General features: G+C 40.1%; 1 protein-coding gene across 1 annotated transcript in view; it reads right to left on the bottom strand.

Annotated features, from left to right (window-relative positions):
* dlgap1a (discs, large (Drosophila) homolog-associated protein 1a) overlaps nucleotides 1–10,327 on the bottom strand; it is a 203,941-nt gene extending 193,614 nt beyond the window's left edge. Inside the window, exon 1 of the mRNA XM_036556772.1 lies at nucleotides 10,208–10,327. The gene's annotated coding sequence lies outside the window, so the exon portion shown is untranslated. The remainder of the gene's footprint in view (nucleotides 1–10,207) is intronic.
* Nucleotides 10,328–20,240: the final 9,913 nt, after the last annotated feature.

A 20,240-nucleotide genomic window follows, 5' to 3' on the forward strand; every position in this document is an offset into this window, starting at 1 on the left:
ATTAATAGAGAATTAGACTTTGACATGATTTGACGTTAATTCCATCACAGATTCAGTGAAGTAGAGCTTTTAATTCGAGTGTATTAACACATGACACATAAGAGCATTGTCCTTTAGGTCTGTTTAATACTCCTGCGCACAAGACGGCACAAAAGATATCTACACTTAGCGATGAGACTGTTAACACTTACTAAACGAGTTTGGATACATACTGTAGTATTTCTCTCTGGGGAGACAGCACAGGGACTTATCTTGCATTGGCTCTTACTAACTCTAGTTCCACCCTTACTCCGCCCACTAATGATCACATAGACCAGGGGTCAGCAACCCAAATGTTAAGAAGAACGCTTCTGTCCTTTCAGCAAAAATCACACCTTGAGAGCCACAATATTTTGTGTCCATTTGACCATCGTTGCTGTAAATATGTCTCAGTATGTGCTAATATACTACACACATACATCATCTAAACCGCTTATCCTTCTGGGTCACAGTGGGGTGCTGGAGCCTATCCCAGCTGTCGTTGGGCAGAAGGCAGGATACACCCTGGACAGGTCGCCAGTCCATCACAGGGCAGACAGACATACACATTCACACACTCACACCTAGGGGCAATTTCAGCATGTCCAATTGGCCTGACTGCATGTTTTTTGGATTGTGGGAGGAAACCGGAGTACCCGGAAGAAACCCACGCAGACACTGGGAGAACAGGCAACTCCACACAGAAATGACCCTGGTCACCCGGCCAGGAATCGAACCCAGGCCATTCTTGCTGTGAGGCGACAGCGCTGTTAATATACTAGTATAGGCTAAAACATATAAAGGAAAATGCAGACTTACTTTGCTCTGCTTTAAGCTTTAGCTCAGCTATAGGCACTTTTCTCACGTCTCCGGCAGGAAACTTTTCCAAAAGTGGAACAATTTCTTGTAAAATGTCTCTTAGCTCCACCTTCGCCAGCTTCTTGTTTGAATTTTCCACCAGGCATCATTAAAGGTGGAATGGGAAAATTCTCATTCATTCTCATTTGCCAGCTCTTGTTTCTAATTTTCCCGTTCCACCTTAAATAGTGCAGCAAGAAAAATTCAAATGAGAATCTGACTTCAGCACTGTAACTAGTATTTGACAGTTTCTTGTAGCAGATTAAATGTATCAGGAAACCAGCTGAGTGCTTATAAACGCAAAAAAGTCCATTCGTCTCCAAATTATCAGCGTTTGTCTTAAATCGTTTCGTTAGCTACTGGCTATGCGAGATTGTTGTCTGCATTGCTATGGTGACCAGTAGCCTTCAGAGTTAAAGGGTGAATTAGCAGATTTACATTAACTCCAGCGTTTAAGACCATTTATTGTTATAATTTTTCTGCATATCTTTTTCAATTTATCTTTAAAGGCTCTTGCATATAAAATAATACTTATGTTTCATATCAAAATGCTTTGTTATCTTTATCACTACTTTCCAAAACTGCTGAGCAACTTCAGCAGCTGTAAACTCTCTGCACGCCATTTTACATGTGTCTCCTATGTTTCTGGTGTGATGGGTCAGTCCTTAGTGATTTCCAGAATGTCCATTGGTCAGTTTCTCACAAAATGTAGACGGACACACAAATCCACTAATTACACATGATGAGAGGCAGATGACGTGTATCTCAGCCCCTCTTTATTATAGCCTGTTGCCGTATGTGAGTCACATACGATCTCATGATAAGACGGAATGGAAAGGGCAACTCTACAGATTCAGGGAATGTTTGAACTGTATCTCTGTGCTGTGCTATCGCAAAGACAGAGAAACACCAAATTTGATGCACAGGCATGTTCATGGACCTCAGAGGGTTAAGTCTGGGAGTTAAGCTGCTTTTGCAGTTTTAAGCTGAAGTTTGAGTTTGAGTTTGATGGTATATAACAGTGTTGAAGCTTAACAGTAGACTCACTTTCATGCAATATCACTTCAATGTGCAGGAGTATTAGCTTGCTTATATAGTGTGTATGTAACATTATTCATATTTTGACTGCTAAATGACCTCATAATTCAGAGAATCCAGTGATGATCAGGGGGATTTGTGCACAGGACAAAATGTAACAGCAGTAGAACACTTTAGTTCACCACAGGGCGATTTCTGAAAGCACGGTTCATATGTCTCATAGAGGAAACCTGCCTAGGCCTGGAGTTCCTAATATGGGCATCACGCAGGACTTCAGCCATTCATCCACCCGAAGCTAGTTCTGGAACCATTAACTGCAGTGTCCTCTTATTTTCTGTTTCCAGTTTCCGAAGTCTTGCCGGAACATATCCTTTCTTCTTAGTTTTTCCTGGTTGCTCCTCATGTTTTGCCTGTTGCATGGTTCTTTTGATTTTTGGGGTTATGAATCTCCAGTTTGTGTACTTGTCTGCCTTTTTTTATGACCCCTACCTGTTATGACGACTACGAATACTGAAAGCCCCTTAATAAAAGCTACTTAGCCCATGCATCCTGCCGCCTCCTGTTTATTACAAAAAATAAAGTTAGACTCTTAGAAGTCACAGCTACTGCTAGTGACAACCAAAGCAAATGTAATTCGATATTAATAATTTCTCATGCAAAGCTCAAAGCTTCCCCCACCCAGAGAGAAGCCTTGCCCACCCAGAGGAATCATCTGCACATGTAGTGAAAACTCTAAAAAATCACCTTTATGGGTATTTTTTGAGTGATCATAGTTTTTTGTCATAGTTAATTTTGTCAGTGCTTATTAAAAAATGCACTGCCGTCCTATTTCCCATTTTGAAGGTGTGGGTGTGCTTGGACAGTGCTCCTCTATCACTAAACCACAACACTTCTTCACACATGCGGTACAGACATGGTTCAGTGAACCGCTAAACCTGCTCTCGGCCATCCAAATAACTTTTCTCGTTTTTTTTTAAGTTATATTAGTAGTCATGTAGTCACTGCAGCTGGCTTGTTGGGTTGATATAAAATAATTTTACAGAAGGATAACATAATTTGTTTTATTTAGCGAGTGAGGTAAATCTTCCAGCATGGATAGGTGGCTCATTAAAAACCGGCCCCAGACCCCCTACAAAAATCAGATGCAGTAACTGTAGTTTGTCCTTGTTTACATACACTGTTTACAAAAGCAACATTTTTGTTGTTGCCCACCCAAATAATTCAAGTGCCCACCCAAAAAAGACATCCAAGTACACCTCTGCTCTCTAGAGTTTCTGTGGGTGTTCTGATGAATGAAGGCATTCACATGACTTCGCTCTGGTCAAAACAACGTAGGCCGAGCTTTAACCACACCAAGAATTTGTTTGGATTTGTCTATCATCCTAGTTCATTTTTACCTTAGGCTTGTTTTGTTACTAGGCCTTTAAAACCCATGCATGACTGCTTCTGGTTGCCCTGTACTGTACCTTGTTAAAAAAGCAGCCAAGGCTGAAACACTGCTTGTAACTTCAATGTGAACAGACAGGGCAAAACTGCAGAATAGGCAGATATGTAAATACACTGGTTTCACAATCGTGATAAATTCAAAATAGGCTTTTTTTTACATTTTCATTTATGGACTGTACAGACTGGGGAGTAAACTGTATGTTTGCAAACTGTACATACTACATCCTTTTTATTAAAACAAATGAGGAAAATGTGATTTTCCATTGTATTAACCTCTAACACTATCATTTTCCATTATATTAGTCTTTCATAAAGACCCTGACGACTTGATGAGCGCGAGTCCACCCGTATCTGCGTCTTTAGCGTGTAGACGGAGCTTACGGAGCGTTTAATGCACTCTGATGAGGTCGTAAGACGAGATAGCGAGGAGCCTCTCCAGCCCATGTGATGGTAATGTGCTATGAAAGTGTGTCAGCTCAGCTGAGTCATGTGAAAGGAGCTGATCAAATCGAAAGTCAGAGAGCATTAAAGTGATCGGTTTGACGCATTGCGCCGTCACAAACGCGAGCGCACGCGCGCTTGGCTCCGTCCTCCGCCATCCCACCTCTCACATCCTTCCATATTTGCATGACTAAATACTTTTTAATGGATTTTTGGTGGAGCTGTGAACTTCAAAGTAGCTTTAATGGAAAAGGAGTGGGACTTTGCTACAGCGGAGCAAGTCACGGTTGCAGGACGTGAGTTGCCCCGAGGCATATTATTTTAAACTGATTATTGTCTTTAATTGAGCTTTACGGAACACTTCCTAATAAGATTATTTCATCCCTATTTCCAAATAAAGCCACTCTTAAGCCGTGCCCACTCATCTGGTGCTGGGCAGGGACACGGCTCAAAGCTTGCTGGCTCCTCACTCCCTCTGGAACAGGCCTGAAAAAAACAGCTGAATACTGTATAGCTGGGCTGCTACTAGCAGCTGTTTCAAAGTGAAAGGAGCTGCAACAAATACTGGCTAATATATGATGAACTAAATCATTAAAATATTGAAAAAAAAAGAAAGGTAACACTTTCTATGAATGTCACCTTTGTAAGCATCTATAAACACATTTATAACATGTTATAATGTATTCATAAGGCATTATAAACATGGTTATAAATTTTTATAAAAAAGAATTACACTGAATTACACTTTATAGCCATGTTTATTATACATTATGAATTGTTAATATAATGCATTGTAAATAGTGTTAATAACATGTTATAATGTCAGTGCCTAAGAAGTCAGTCCCAGCTTGGAGAGCGTAAAGTAAAGACAAATACCAAGCTAACGGTGGTGTACATTACCTTTCCCACAGTGGGTAAAACACTGATGGCAGCTCTAGTTTAAACTCTGACATTTGAAGCCTGTAATGTGCTTTACTGTGAATGTTTTAGTGTTTCAGTAAATCCTTCAGTAAATACTTCAACTTGAAGCCTCACTCTGAACACTGGAGGAGGCTTTAGTACAGTACGCTTCACTTTACGTAGAGCGGACAAATACGACTTATGAGCTCTTATAATTTGTTATGATCAGTACTTATAATGTATTATGTTAACAATTCATAATGCATAATAAACATGGCTATAATGTATAATGCATTTTTATAAATATTTATAGCTATGTTTATAATGTCTTATGCATGCATTGTAACATGTTATGAATGCGTTTATAGATGCTTACAAAGGTGACATTCATAGAAAGTGTTACCAAAAGAAAAAAGCCATTCGAATAACCATCACGTTTACTTCTTGTATGAACGCAAGAGCTTCTGTGGGGAAACAAACACTTATCAGGCTAAATGCTAGCTCGTAGCATGCAGCTGCCAGCTCTGTGAACGGGACTCATTGCAAACTCTTTGTGATTTGGCTCAGTTTGTGAGACTCACTATTCCAGGTCACAGTATTGGTTTTACGTCCAGGTGCAGTCCAAATGAGTTCCCTACATCTCCAGATTGCTAGCTAGCTAGCAATGTCTCAGTTGTGTTTATCATCGAGAACAAACAAGAGCATACCGGCTCGCTAGCTGCAGGAAAATGACTCAGACTGCATTGGCCTATAAAGCTGTTTGGCGTGGTATGAAGTGGTTCTGAGCAGCTTAAAGACTTTCATCACAATTCAGTTCACTGACAAGAAATCATCAAAAAGTACGGCTGGGCGATTCATCGTCAAATACGATTTTGGCTTCCTACGATTATGAAAACAAGATAATCGAGAGAAAGCGATTATTGTGCCGCATTCTGTTTCGCAAAGATGCTTTCACTTTGTCCTGTGTTATAAATCCAGCCCTTTCCTTTACACTTTCGCCCCTCCCTTAAAGCCCAAACTCATCTCATTATTTTTATTTTTCACATTTACATATGTTAAGTAGTTTTGAGTAGGTTGTCAAAGTGCACTACAACACCGTTAATATTATTTATTTTTATCTTATTTATTTATTTTTATGTATTATTTTTAATTCTTTTTTTAAATGTATATACGTTCATATATTATTCATTTATATTTATTTTTTATTTGTTTTTCAGTTGAATTACATTTTAAGCTTAAGGAAATCCACAACTAAAAAGCCAAGATTTTTTTTTTTTTTAAAAAGTTCAGTAAATGCATGATGTTTCCAAAGCCAATGACTCATCGTATTAAATAACTGTGATCTCAATATTGGCCAAATACTTGTGATTATGATTTTTTCTTTCATTTTTTAAGATGATGGTTAAAAAAGACACTCTTTCTACACTCCTGCACTGCTTAATACTGTTGAGAGCCAGATTAGGGTTGCCAGATTGGAAAGAATCAGCATTTTAATGCAACTGTGTATGAAATAATTATTTAACAGTGATGCTTTTATTCTATTAATTCGGTAATTCGGTTTTGTTAAAAAGCAAAATAAATAAATACAAACAAAGGATATACACACCTTAATAGCAGTTAGTAAACAAGGCTTCTTTCAACCACACAACAGCAACTAATGAATGAATTTCACTCTGTGCTCAGCCACTCCTGAACGTGCCATGTGCAGAAACGCCTTCATCTCCAACACAATACAACAAAACACACTTAACGCAATTTGTATCTCTGCATTTACACATGCATTTGTGAGATCCTGCTGGTGTGAGTTTCCTCAATTTTAGTGACACATACAAAAGCAACCTGAGTGCTAACAGTGCTCTCTTGTGGAAAAACAGCTCAACATGGCTTTATAATGAGGACACGATGCTTATCATTCAAATATGCCCACACATTTCTAGTGACTAATTTCAGTCGAGTAATTATGACAGTCTGTAATTTTCTATGTATTTTCCTCAACTTAGACTAACTAATGAAAATGTACTCAATGCACATTGTGTTTGTTGCAATGTAAACATATGATTGTGAGAGCTAACTGTAGAAAATAACTGCAGCCAGCTTATCTCAAATAATTGCCATCAAGCAATTATGTAATAATTGTGACAGGCCTTATGATGCACTGTAAGCACTTGATTCAATTCGTACATCATTTCCGCATGAAAACTAATTACATCAACAAGATTTTGTCTTTCAGAACTGTATAGTCAAGCTTGTGTGATATATCAGTTTACCAGAACGCCAAGGCCGACAGGAGCCTTCGTATGAGTTGTCAGCATTCATGGACACGCCGTCTAAACTATCCACTCCTTCAAGCTCGTCTTTTTACTATCAGCTCATGAATTTCCTGCAAGTTTTCATGACTCATGTTTAAATCATAAGATTCCGAGGCTCACGCTGCCTTAATTTCAACATCAAAAAATCTATTGGGGAAGAGGAGAAACTAGAAAGCACCACAGAGAGGCCTGCCCCCCTCCCTTTCTCTCCTTCCCTCTTTCCCTCCCTCCCTCTCTCTCTCCCTCTTTACAACAAAGCATAGGACCTGGAGCTATACATTGACACACTGTGATTCAGCACAGGGAGTTACAGAGTGAGGACATTGTTAAAAGAAAAAAATAAAAAGTGCTCCAGAACACTTGACACAGTGGACTATCTCTGCTCTAATGAATCTGATTATGCATCCTGTCCTGGCAGTTTTCCTCTCTCTCTCTCTCTCTCTCTCTCTGGCCTGTCATCTCTCCCTAAACATCACCGAGCAGCTATATGAGGGCCACTTCACTGACGATGCTTCAGCAATGTTTCCACTAAAGCTACCCTTAATCGCATCGCTAACCAATGAGTCATCTCACTGAAAGTGTGTTCACTTCTATCAGATTTTGGGAAACATTGGAGCGTATTTCTTCAGAGAAGACCTCGAACACATGCAATACTCAGAGGTGCAACCAAATCAACCAACAAGTGCATTAATGTTGTAAGAAAAGAGTATTGGAGAAAAGCTTTTTGTGGTCAGTTCAGATATCAATAAAAAGCATAGAGCGTAAGTCATGGAATATGAGTCCATGAAAAAGTCCTTTAAATACGAACAGCTATAATTAACGGCAGTCGCACTGGGCCGCCTAATGAAGTATAGGTATTAACACAGAAAATGGGTCTCCTAACAACCATGCAAGACCTGAAAGACCAAAACTGTCTCCATCAGATAAACAGCACTTAAAGCTTTCATCTTTAAGAGTGAGGAGAAAATCAAGCTGCTTCAGATTTGAAAAATACACAGGTGTTTCTGTCCATCCTTCCACTGTGAGACGCCAACTCAGCGCTACGGGTCTGAAAGGATGTGTAGCTGTCAAGAAGCCCTGACTGAGAAAAAATAGAAGAAGAAAGTTTGCAAAATCAAACAAATGCGCTGCTGGTGTTCTCAGAATAATGGACTAGAGTTCAGACCTCAACATCTATAAATGAGTTTGGGATTACTTGGATCGTGAGAAGCAGAGTGTGCAACCGAGGTCTAAGACTGAACTTTGGAGGTGTGGAAAAATATCCCTGCAGAAAAAGAACAGCTGTTGAGGATTCTGTGTAATTTTCTCAAAATTGAACAACGTGCCCTTAATCGCCAAGCGGACGGGACACTAAACAAGCGAATAGAGGTCTCTGACTTTTGCACAGCACTGTGTGTCAACCATTTGCCCACATTAGAGCACCAGTTTGGTTGAGACATGATGGTGAGTAAACAAGACAAGCAAATTACACTGCCTGTTTTCATTTATTTAAGACCACTGTCATATAAGGGGCTCATTATTGCTTTCTGCACTAGAGCACCTTGTAAGAACCTGAGCGTAAAGTATGAATTGATTTAATGATGTCAGAAAGGAATTCTGGGGAAAAAAGGAAGCTGCTTCCAACTTATCACAAGAAAAAAACAGAGAGAAGCTTAGGTTAACATTCCACAGTGGGAAAATGAACAGCCAATAAAATAAGATGCATCACAGAGAAAAAGCAATAACAGCAATTCCGGTTTAATCAATATGGTTTGAAAAGGGGGGGGGGGTGTCACCTCATAACATGGTGCAGACCCTAGGGAGGGCAGATCTGAACAGGTCTTGAGCATGAAAGCAGGTTGTGAAGGAGGAAAAATGTGTTCTAGTCAACCTCCACCAAAGTCTGATGTCAGGTTGGATTTGCTGCACTTTCTTTCTTCTTTTAAAGCCCAAAATGTATCAGTAAAGCAACTCATATGCAACTTTTCAAGGCTAAGAAATGACAGATCATAGCAGACTCAGTGGCAAATACAACAACTAAAGGATTTCAGCAATCAAATCCACACTGGCAAGGTATCTTCAAGGGGAACTCCACCGGCTTTTCGAAATTCTACAAAATTAAACAGTTAACATGTCAACAAAGTCATTCAGAGAGGTTTGGTGTAAAATGTTCAGTTTTAGAGAAACTTACCGAGTCAGAATTGTTCACGGTGGTGATGACTGGATCTGTAAAAGCTCCCTCAGAAAGTTATTACACGCTGCCTAACGTCTGAGACATTGATTTACAGTAGTTTTAGGGACAAGGTTTTTGGTCTGTTTTTCAGATATATGACTATTTTACCATCATTAACGTTACATATACTCAGAAATTTTGAAAAATTGGTGGAATTCCCCTTTTATTGTGAGCCCGTTTACTATCATTACCACTGTGAAGAAATCAGAGGCTGTAAGTTTCTCTACAAGCAAACCACTTACATCTCAATGACTGAACTACTCAGAAATTCTGAAGAATTGGTGGAATTCCCCTTTTACTGCGCTTTACACAGTTAAACATCACATTGTTTCAGTAATGTAGACATTGGTTCTTATCACCACCTCTATAAAGACATCAGAGTCAGTTTATCTACAAATGAATCTCAAATCATCAAACCACTCTGAATCACTTGGCTTATATCTCAACCACTGAACTACGCAGAAATTTTGAAAAATCGGCGGAGCTCCCCTTTAGGCATCAATGGAGCGCTTATAACCAAAGCACAAACCAAAGAGATATACAAGAGATGTACAGGTGATGTAAGGGAGATTTACTAGCCCGAACTCATACACTGGTGCCCAATGCCCATTCACACACAGTCCTGTTGCGCAAAGCAGTGACCACTGATGGCTCAATACACATCACTGGATCAGCGTTGAAAACAACGGTGGGAGAAAAGTGGGCACACATCGTCAGTAGACCGATCTTTGTTCCATTAACGAAGCGTAAAGCTCAGCGAGGAGGCACCATTTAAGTCATTAAAGTCTTCAGTCATTCCACGTCAATTCTCAAACAGTATCGACTCCTTTTCTCAATGACTGACAGCCACGCTGCATTTTCCCCCAGTCTACAACCGCACGGCGCTCGCGCCTCAGCAATTAAGTACAATCTACCAGAGAAAGGCGTTTAGTGCCATTGTGAATAAACTACAACAGGAGCCCGTGATACCAGAGGAAACGCTTACCTCGCGCGCTCTGTTAATCACAATTCATAATCCTCAAATGCTGATAGTGGATGAGCGGCGTGAGCAGAGCTGTGTCGATGAATGAAGGAGGATGGTCGGTGGTATAAAAGCCGTGTGCTTCCCCACTCACACCTGCCTGCGTGCGGCTCTGCTGCTGCGGCTACACAGCTCAGCTTTAGACGCTGCTGGAAAAGCCGGAGCGGATCCGCAGCCGGAATGGACTCGGTGGAGCCGTGTAACAATAAGAGGCTCGGGCTGCAAATCTCTGACGTCACCGGCGGATTTGTATAGGATTCCTTATGAAACGACTCGTGAGACCTCAATTTGAGTTCAGCGTTTAAATAATCATTATAAACGAATAGAATACACACTCATCGGCCATAACATAAAAAAAATAAAAATAATAAAATACCTCTTTGTTTTTATGCTTCATACTAGTAGGCCATACTTGGTTAGCACCTTTTCACCCTGTTTTTCAGTGGTCAGGACCCCCACATGACCACCACGGGGCAGGTATTATTTGGTTGGTGGATCATTCTCAGCACTGTAGTGACACTGAAGTGGTGGTGGTGTGGTAGTGTGTGTTGCACTGGTGCGAGTGGATCAGACAGGAGTTTTTAAACATCTCAGTGTCTGAGAAGAGTCCACCAGTCAAAAAGCATCCTGTGACCGCTGATGAAGGACTAGAGGATGACCAACATAAACTGTGTAGCAGCAGATGAGCTACTGTCTGACTTTACATCTACAAGGTGGACCAACAAAGTAGGAATGTCTAATAGAGTGGACAGTGAGTGGACACAGTGTTTAAAAACTCTGGCAGCACTGCAGTGTTTGGTCCACTTAGACCAGCGCAACACACACTAACACACCACCACCACGTCAGTGTTACTGCAGTGCTGAGAATGATCCACTACTCAAATAATACCTGCTCTGCAGGGGTCCTGTGGGGGTCCTGACCACTGAAGAACAGGGTAAAAGGGGGCTAACAAAGTATGCAGAGAAACAGATGGACTATAGTTTGTAATTGTACTACAAAAGTGCACCTATATAGTAAGTGGAGCTGATAAAATGGACAATGAGCGTAGAAACAAGGAGGTGGTTTCAATGATATGGCTGATCATTATACATATCGTCACTGTCAGAACAGAACCTTGTATCTCAAAAAACTATAACTTTACAGGTGAAGGAAAAAACTTTAACTGGAACTGAATAAATTATAGATAAACCTGTGCTGTGTACGAGTAAGTACACAGCAGCTTCTCAGGCACAGCAAAAACAGTGCTAAATGCTGTTTAACACCCAAATTTCTCAAGTCATTTGTCTCATACTTGCATCACGTACACTCTCACTTACATCTCCGAGTGCCAGACTGCTGGAGTTTAGAACATACTGTAATGCTGTTGAAGAAGAAGATGCAAGAAATATCGCGCTTTAAAGGTGAATGTTCCTTGATTTAACAGGCAGCACAGGAGATCCACAGCTCAGCGATGATCAACACAGCAGGAAAGCAGGGAAGGTCACTTTTAGCCATAGGATTCCACTCTGGTAGACACTTAATCCCACTAACCAACCCCACAGTCCAGCAAAATAAAGCACAAATAGTGTGTAAACATATTAACATATTAAACTAACATCCACAGCTTCTCTATGATAAATGTCTTTCCTACTGGGAGCACTGAGCCTTCGAGAGTTTCTGCGCATGGCCACTTTGCATGGCCACTCCTCCCATGCTTTTAGTCCCTTGGGCAACTGACCAATCCAGTTCTCTCTCGAGGGTGTGTCCTCTCCATCAGTGCCCAACACCAGAGCCAGTGTGTCCCAAATTCAGGGGCAGCATCCTTCGAAGGATGTGGTCTACAAAGACGTGTCCTTTGAAGGCTGCTTAGACCCACAAAGGCTAAACTGAAATGAGACTGCTCTATGGCGGATTTCCTGCTCTTGTCAAGTTATTTTAAAGTTTTTAAAAACAAATCCAGAAACTTTGATTTTTTTTTATACATATATATATATATATATGTATATATATATATATATATATATATACATATATATTTTTTTTTCATTCATTAGAGCTGGAGATGCTTCTTTCTGTCTGCTCCTTGCTCCCTAAAACAAAATGAAATGCAATGAAAGGCAGCATGCTATGAACCTCAGAATATGTTGGCTGGCAAAGGATCCATCCGTTGCCATGGAAAAGAAGGACACATTTCTCAGCCGCATATGAAGGAGCCTTTAGAACGGGACAGCCTAGTCGTGCCGTTGTGACGCAATCAGCCTCCAAATGCAGCCTCCAAAGGACGCAGCACTTGAATTGTGACGCAGCTAGAGACCGAGCACTGCATCCTCCTCCCCAGGTGTGGCTGAACTCCTTGCCTTGGCTATGGCGGCTTGAAGACTGGCTGGTGCGGTGCTGTCTCAGCTCCTCCAGCAGCAGCGTGTTCAAGAAGTGCCTCAGCAGTAACTCCTCCTGAGCCATGTCAGAAGTGCTATCCCACTTCTGACACTAGTGTAGCGTAAGCACAGAAAAAGACGTGGGTCACATTGCACTTTAAAGGCGAATGCTCTTTTATTGAGCAGGCAGTGCAGGAGAACCGCCGCTCAGCATTGATCAACACAGTGAGAAAGCAGGGAAGGTCACTTTTACTTACAGTACTCCTCTGTATGGTAGACACTTAACCCCACTAGCGCCCCCCACAGCCCAGCACAATAAAGCACACATAACATGCAAACATATCTTAAACTGACATCCACAGCTTAACTATAATAAATGCCTCTGCTACCAGGAGCGAGGTGCCTCCCAAGAGCCTCTTTGCAGTGCAGCCAATGGTGGGACAATATTACTATAACTCACACTGTCAGTTGTAGCTGTTAAGTCTCAGATTTCTTGATTTGATAACAGCACCAAGCCGCAGGACCACTGCGCAGTCTGATGCAGCTGATTGAATGAGGATCACCACAGGTGGGTCCAGTGGCTAAAATCTACTGTTACCTCAAAAGACTGGAGGTTTTTTCCATTTGTCTCTCTAATGTTCACTTCCTTGATACCAGCCTGGACTGACATTAACACAGACTATAACGAATACGCAGCGGGAGATGAGTGATTCCTGAAAGATGCCTAACTTAGCCATACAGGTAAGGGACTATCATTAGCATGTTCTGCGCAGTTTGTACGTGCATTATCTGGCTTAACCCACACCACTGACGTGTTACTACTTTACTTACATTTCATCTACTGGCACCAATGCATATAGCACAGGTGCATGTCAAAAATTGCTTCATGATATCAGTAGTCTGTCTATTGCTGTCTATACAACACTGCATTTAACTGCCAGTATCTCTGGTTCTTAGGCTATTTTTAAATGTAAAAAATCCCCTAAAAAGCTTTATGTATTGTTTTATTGTCCATATTCTAGGGTTGCACTGATACTGAGACCGTAACCCTAGAATACAGATATTAAGTGACTCTTCCAACCAATCAGGTGGGCTCAAGTATAAATTCATGTACACCCTCAGAGAAAACAATATAATTTTAGATGCAGCCCCATAGTATTTATCTAAACTTGGGGTCCCCGGTTATCTTCTGTATCAATATCAAAGATAGATTATACTGATTTGGTGAGTCTTTAGATGAAAATCAGTGAAAGTAAGTTAACACATCCTCTACAGAGACACTTCTGCACTTTTTAAAACACAATTACTGTATAAATAAATAAAACGCAAGATGTGGCCTGTGCAAAAGTTACGACACATTTCGCATAAAAAATATTTCTTCCAATATATTAAGCTCAGTAAATGAACAGTTTATGCAATAAATTAGAAAATCAACAAAGCATATAACATGAGGGGTTCAAATTGTTGTGCCTGACCAACTGGGCAGTGAGCAAGATAGCTGGCATTAAAAAAAAGCCCTAACTGTGGTAAAATGACCGTAACGTGCAGCTTTATTTCAAAAAGGCGCCTTCTTTACGAAAGATCAGCTCCAAAATTCACAAGTGTAAGTGGAAGCCCATTCCCACCACTGAACAAAATTATAGCCATTTAGTAAGCCAAAAAAAAGAAGAGAAAATTTGCCATTATGTGACTCATAATTGTGTATCTCATAATTGTGATTTCCTATCTCATAATAATGAGCAAATATCTCATAATTATGACAGTATCTCATAATTACTACTTAGTGAGTAGTGAACACTGACGACAGCTGAAAAGATCATCGGGGTCTCTCTTCCCTCCATCACAGACATTTACACCACACGCCGCATCCGAAAAGCCACTAGCATTGTGACTGACCCCACACACCCCTCACACGAACTGTTCCCTCTTCTGCCATCTGGAAGAAGGTAGCATTCGGGCACTCACAGCCAGACTGTGCAACGGTTTCTTTCCACAAGCCATCAGATTCCTCAACTCCCACGGGCTGAATTGAAGGATGCCCACACGGACCCACAGATATATATACATAACAATATGGGTCTAACTCAGTCCCCACTTCTTGCGGTTCCAAATCATGTCTGGAACACTGTATTTAAATAGAATTACTGCATTTCACTGAAATACTTCATTTGATATGACTGCAGATCTGAATGAATGCATTTTGGCACATTTTAGTTCCGCAACAATATCTGACTTTGCATTTTTGCACATTCTACTTCACTTTAACAATGTTAGCTGCTAGAATTACTGCATCAACCAACTGTACACTATATGCTGTATACTATATATTGCTGTTCTGGTTGCTACCTCAGTGACTGATATGCTAATGTATGCTAGGCTATCTGCTAGGCTATCTGCTAATCTGCTAATATGTCATAGTATGTTACATCCTCCTTTGCACAACTCCACATAATCTCAGTACTGTGTGCTGCCTGTGTTCTGTTTGTATTTATTGTATGTTTTTTGTATTTATTTATTGTACTGTACTGTCAGTACTCTTGTGCTCTATTGTGACTTCCTGTGTTCCTGTGCTGGTCCTGAACGAGCATTGTTTTATTTCACTGTGTACTTGTATATAACTGAAATGACAATAAAGCCTGACTTGACTTGACTTGACTAGTTTATCGTAATTATGACTTGCTGTCTCATATCTCATAAAAATTAGATGTGGTCTCATAATTATGACCTAGTGTCTCACAATTATGACTTTTCTCATTATGAAGTAATTATGAAGATTTCTCATAATTTTGATTATCGTATAATAATAACTCATTATGTCATAATTATGACTTAGCATCTCATAATTACGACTTTTCCCAATTATGACTTACTTCCTAATGATTATTAATGAGTATCTTATAATTATAAGATAGTAAGTAAATTATGAGGAACCCTATATGGCCTGTTTTCAATTGGTAGAAACTGGCTTTCATAACAGATCTCATTTGCTAATCATTAAATTACAAACACAAACACAGGTAAAACCACTCAAGCTCTAATGAGGCTTATGAATGAATGCTTCGTCTTTTGCAGGCACAATGAATTCCATTTTATTCATGAAACAAAATGAAGCCCAAACCTACAGGCTATAATTTTGCTCAAAAATTACCACAGTGTTGACGAAATGTCACCACTGTAGATAATCCCATTCTTACACAAAGGAGCCTTATTGGGCCAGCATGTGTAATCCATGCCGGGTTTTATGCAATGCCAAGCAGACTCATGTTACATATGGGGTTCCTTCCTACCAGGAAAAAAAGCAAAATGATGAATTAATCTTTTTCAGCTGTTGATTGATCATCTAGCCCATTGACATATGCTTGTGCTGTATAATTTTCTCTGCTGTCATGGCAGCGTACAGCCATTACCCTCTTGTGCCGTTCCATGGGAATGCCACTGTTTTGGATTCCTAGACTACATTTAACTAAGACCACCTGACTCCAACTACTCAATTACAAGCATCCCTACATAATCTCAAGCTTAATATGACTTACATTGTAAAGTATATAGAAGAAAATGAGCTTAAAAAATGTGATGGAAAAGAAAACGGAGGACAGGATGCATCACATATTCATTGGATATAATGTTGTGATACAGAATACTGTATAATAATACAACACGTCAAATTTATTAAAGTGTAGTTTTAGCCCAGAGTGCCATTTTAAGTTGGCTTTCACTAATGTTTTTAGCAATATAATGTACTTTGAGCTTTTTTTTATAGATAAAAGTGTGTCATACAGTTTTAAAACATAGACTCTCAGTCTGTTTCTGGTTACTGACCCACTCAATGCAAGTGTGTGATGGTTTAGGCATGTAGTTTACATGATGCCATTAAGCTTGTTAGCTACATTAGCTTTATGTTTCCATTGTTTAAACTGGATTTTCATATATTTTATTAGAAAATGAGTCTTCTGGTGTTCATCATGCCACTGCGGTGCTGAAAATGGTCCACCATCAAAGTAATAACTGGTCAGCAGTGTGCCTATGGTGGTCCCTTTCCATTGATGGATGGTAGAGGGGGGCTAATACGTTTAGCAGCACCAGATGAGCCACAATCGGTAAGTGTAAACCTAAAGTGCACCTACATGGTAGCTGTACTTGATAAAATAGCTAGTGAGTATGAATATTTAATGTGGTATTTCCATCATTTTGTTCATCCTCTGTACTAGGCTAATGTAGCTAATACAGGATGGAGGCATATAGCCACCAAGTCAGCATTATGAAATCATGAAGTTAGCCATCAAGTAAACTCAAGCAGACTTGCTTATGTGGTTTCTGACACTGTATGACAAACTGTTATCTATAAGAAATGGACGGAATGGACCACTTTTGACCACATTAACTTTGGCACTCTAGTGCAAAACTAAAGAAGCAAACTTCAAATGCTAAATATGTCTTGGCTGATCAACTGCACTTGGGCTAAGCGGAAAGACAATCTATTATTTTAATCCGTACAAAAGACAGGTAGTTGGACAGCAGCAGAGTTCACCAATGTCCCTGTGTTTTCAGCTCCGGGATCTGCCCCTCTTCACTGTGGGTGACTGCACACAGGAAGAAAGCTGCAGCTAGTTCTGCTCTGACTGTAATAAGGGGCGACAGCTCTGCTGGAACTTTCAGCAAACACTCGCTCACGCACATATGCATCTCCTTACCTGGTGTCACTGCGGCCAAAAGGAACGACAACATGGTTACTGCATGCATCATCTAACAGTTGAGATGCTCCTTTACCTTAGGTACTCTGCATGCATGATTTCTACATCAAGGGCTGATGTATTGTACTTTTTGTGGCAGTTTCAGGTGCAAATCGGACGTGTGTTATGGTCAAAATTGCCGCACGAGCCTAAACATGCGGTCTGAGGGAGGACTGTGCAAAGTGTGGGAGGGTTGTACAAAAACTGGGTGGAGATAATACACATATGACTGACTGCGTATTTCTCTAGGTCAGGGGTCGCAACCCCAATGTCAAGAAGAGATATTTTGTCCTTTCAACAAAAATCAAACCACCTTCGGAGCCACAACATTTTATGTCCATTTTACCATCTTGGCTGTAAATATGTCTGTGTGTGCTAATGTCCTAGTATGGGCAAAAGAAACATAATTTAAATGAAAATGCAGACTTACTTTGCTCTGCTTTAAGCTTTAGATCAGCTATAGCTGCTTTTCTCGCATCTCTGGCAGGAAACCTTTCTGCAAAGCTAGAATAGTTTCTTGTAAAATGTCTCTCAATGTTCAATTTTTTATGAAGCTAAAGTCAGCCTCTCCTTCACCAGCTTCTTGTTCGAACAAGACGCTGGCGAACAAGAAGCTGGAGAATGGGGCGCTGACTTCAGCTCCGTGACTTTTCAGTGTTTGTCATTTACTTGTTGAAGATTAAACGTATCAGGAAACCAGCTGGAGTGATTGTAAATGCAAATAAGTCCATCCGTCTCTAAATTATAGATGTTCGCCTTAAATCTCTCTCTTTGCCTTTTCATTAGCTACGAGCTAGGTGAGATTGTTTTCTGCGTTGCTATGGAGACCAGCAGTCTGCAGGCTGATCTTCAGAGTTAAAGGGTGAATTAGCAGTTATACATTAACTCCAGGATTTAAGACCATTTAGTGTGTTAGAAAGATCAGCAGAGCTCAATTACAGCAGAGGAAAATCTTTTCATTTTTATCTAAAAATCAAATTAGCTGCTTAAATCTAATTGCAGCTCCACTGCTGTGGAGCCACAACAAGGCTGCAAGTAAAAGAGCTGCATGTTGCTGACCCCTGCTCTAGGTCAACTAAGAAACTCGTGGTTTTGAGTCGCTTTTCCCTTTAAAACCAGGCAAAAATTTGCATTAGGGTCTAAAAATGCCTCTTGTATAGAGACATTTTCAGAGACATTATAAAAGAAGAGACAGGTCACTGGTTGAACTATGAATGGAAAAGCTTGAAACACTCATGGCCTCTGTTCATAAAGAAATTCTACCCTTCAATTAAATGACGTAACTGACCCATTGTTTAAGCCTTGAGTGGGAAAGTGCCCCCTCCTTGTGGAGAAATGAGCATGTGCAATAGCCAGAATAAGCTGGAACATCAAGATTTTGTCCGTTATTTGAGCCAAACGCCACAAACTCTTTATGCTTTTTTGTCTGTTTTTGTCAAATTATAGAAGTGATTTCAAATATGATTTTGAAACATTAATGTGGCTTTTACTTTTGGTTTTATAGGCCTCTCTCTATACAAATAGATAGGAGGCTGGTTTTATACACTCTGGTTCTTCAAGAGTTCTTTTGTAAAAAAGCTGGTTCTATATAGCACCATGAACACTTAAAGAACCCTTTGTATGATTAAAGGGTTCTTTGCATCATGACATCGTTCTTCAGATTGATAGAGCGTATGCTGGTTCGATATAGAACCTTTTTGAAAAGGGTTTCGTACAGCACCAAAAAGTCTCTTGTACTGTTACGATGTCAGGCTTGCTACAATAAAAAACCCTTTTTGGTGCTATACAGAACTCTTTTCTAAAAGGTTCTATATAGAACCATTCATACTTCACATGATTCTTCATGGGTTCTTTTGTGAAGAAAACAGTTCTATATAGAACCATAAACACCCATGATTAAAGGGTTCTTTGCATCATTAAAGGGTCCTTCAGATTGATAGAGTGTATGCTGGTTTGATATAGAACCTTTCTGAAAAGGGTTCCATATGGCACCAAAAACGGTTCTTCTGTTGTTACAATGTCAAGTCTGCAACAATCGAAGAACCATTTTGGGTGCTATGTAGAATCCTTTTCAAAAAGGTTCTATATATAATCATATAAAACACATTATCTATCAATTTGAAGATCCTTTCATGATGCAAAAGCAGACAAACTTTCCTATAAGGACTTTGGGTGCATCCAGAACCACATATTACCATATTAAATAGCATGTCAAAAGTAGTTCCCCACCAGTAGAGTTCATTCATTAATGTAGTATGTGTAGTAGAGTAGTGTGTGGGTTTGGACGCAGCATTTGACTTCTTTTAACACTGGCAGCACACACAGCACCTAGATGGAGGCACAAGCCTTGAACATGTGCTGAAAGGATTTTTACAGTCTGAAAACAGTACGAATAGGAATGGTAGGGATAGGAATAGTTGGGCGAATTAAAAAAATGGGCATGATTTTCCAGTCTAAATGCAGTTGACCAGCTAAGACATGTTAGGTGTCCAAATTTTGCTTCTTTTGTTTAGTATTGGAGCTGCAAGGCTGATAGCGTTAACCAATAGTCACCCAAGTGGTTTCTACAAATGCATGCCAGCATCTTTAAATTGCATCCATAAGTAGCTTCATTAAAAAAAGGATTTTGTGTAAAATCTTGAGGTCTTCAGCAGAAGAAGACCTCAAGTCTACAGCTGTGCCAAGTATATCTTTTACAGATGATGCCTCAAAGAAGTGAACCTGAGGTAAGTGCTGTTTACTTCTTTTACATCTTTGTGTCATGCCATGAGTCGCTAAAGTTGGCTAAAGTTGGTTTCCTATTCAGCAGCTTCTTTTTCGAATTTGTCTGTTCCACCTTAAATAGTGCCGCAGTTATATGTTGGCACCTGAGGTGCCACGATGCAAATGCTGCTGAAGCTGAATATTCGAGT

Source organism: Colossoma macropomum, unplaced genomic scaffold (genome assembly GCF_904425465.1).
Source record: "Colossoma macropomum unplaced genomic scaffold, Colossoma_macropomum, whole genome shotgun sequence".
NCBI lineage: Eukaryota > Metazoa > Chordata > Actinopteri > Characiformes > Serrasalmidae > Colossoma > Colossoma macropomum.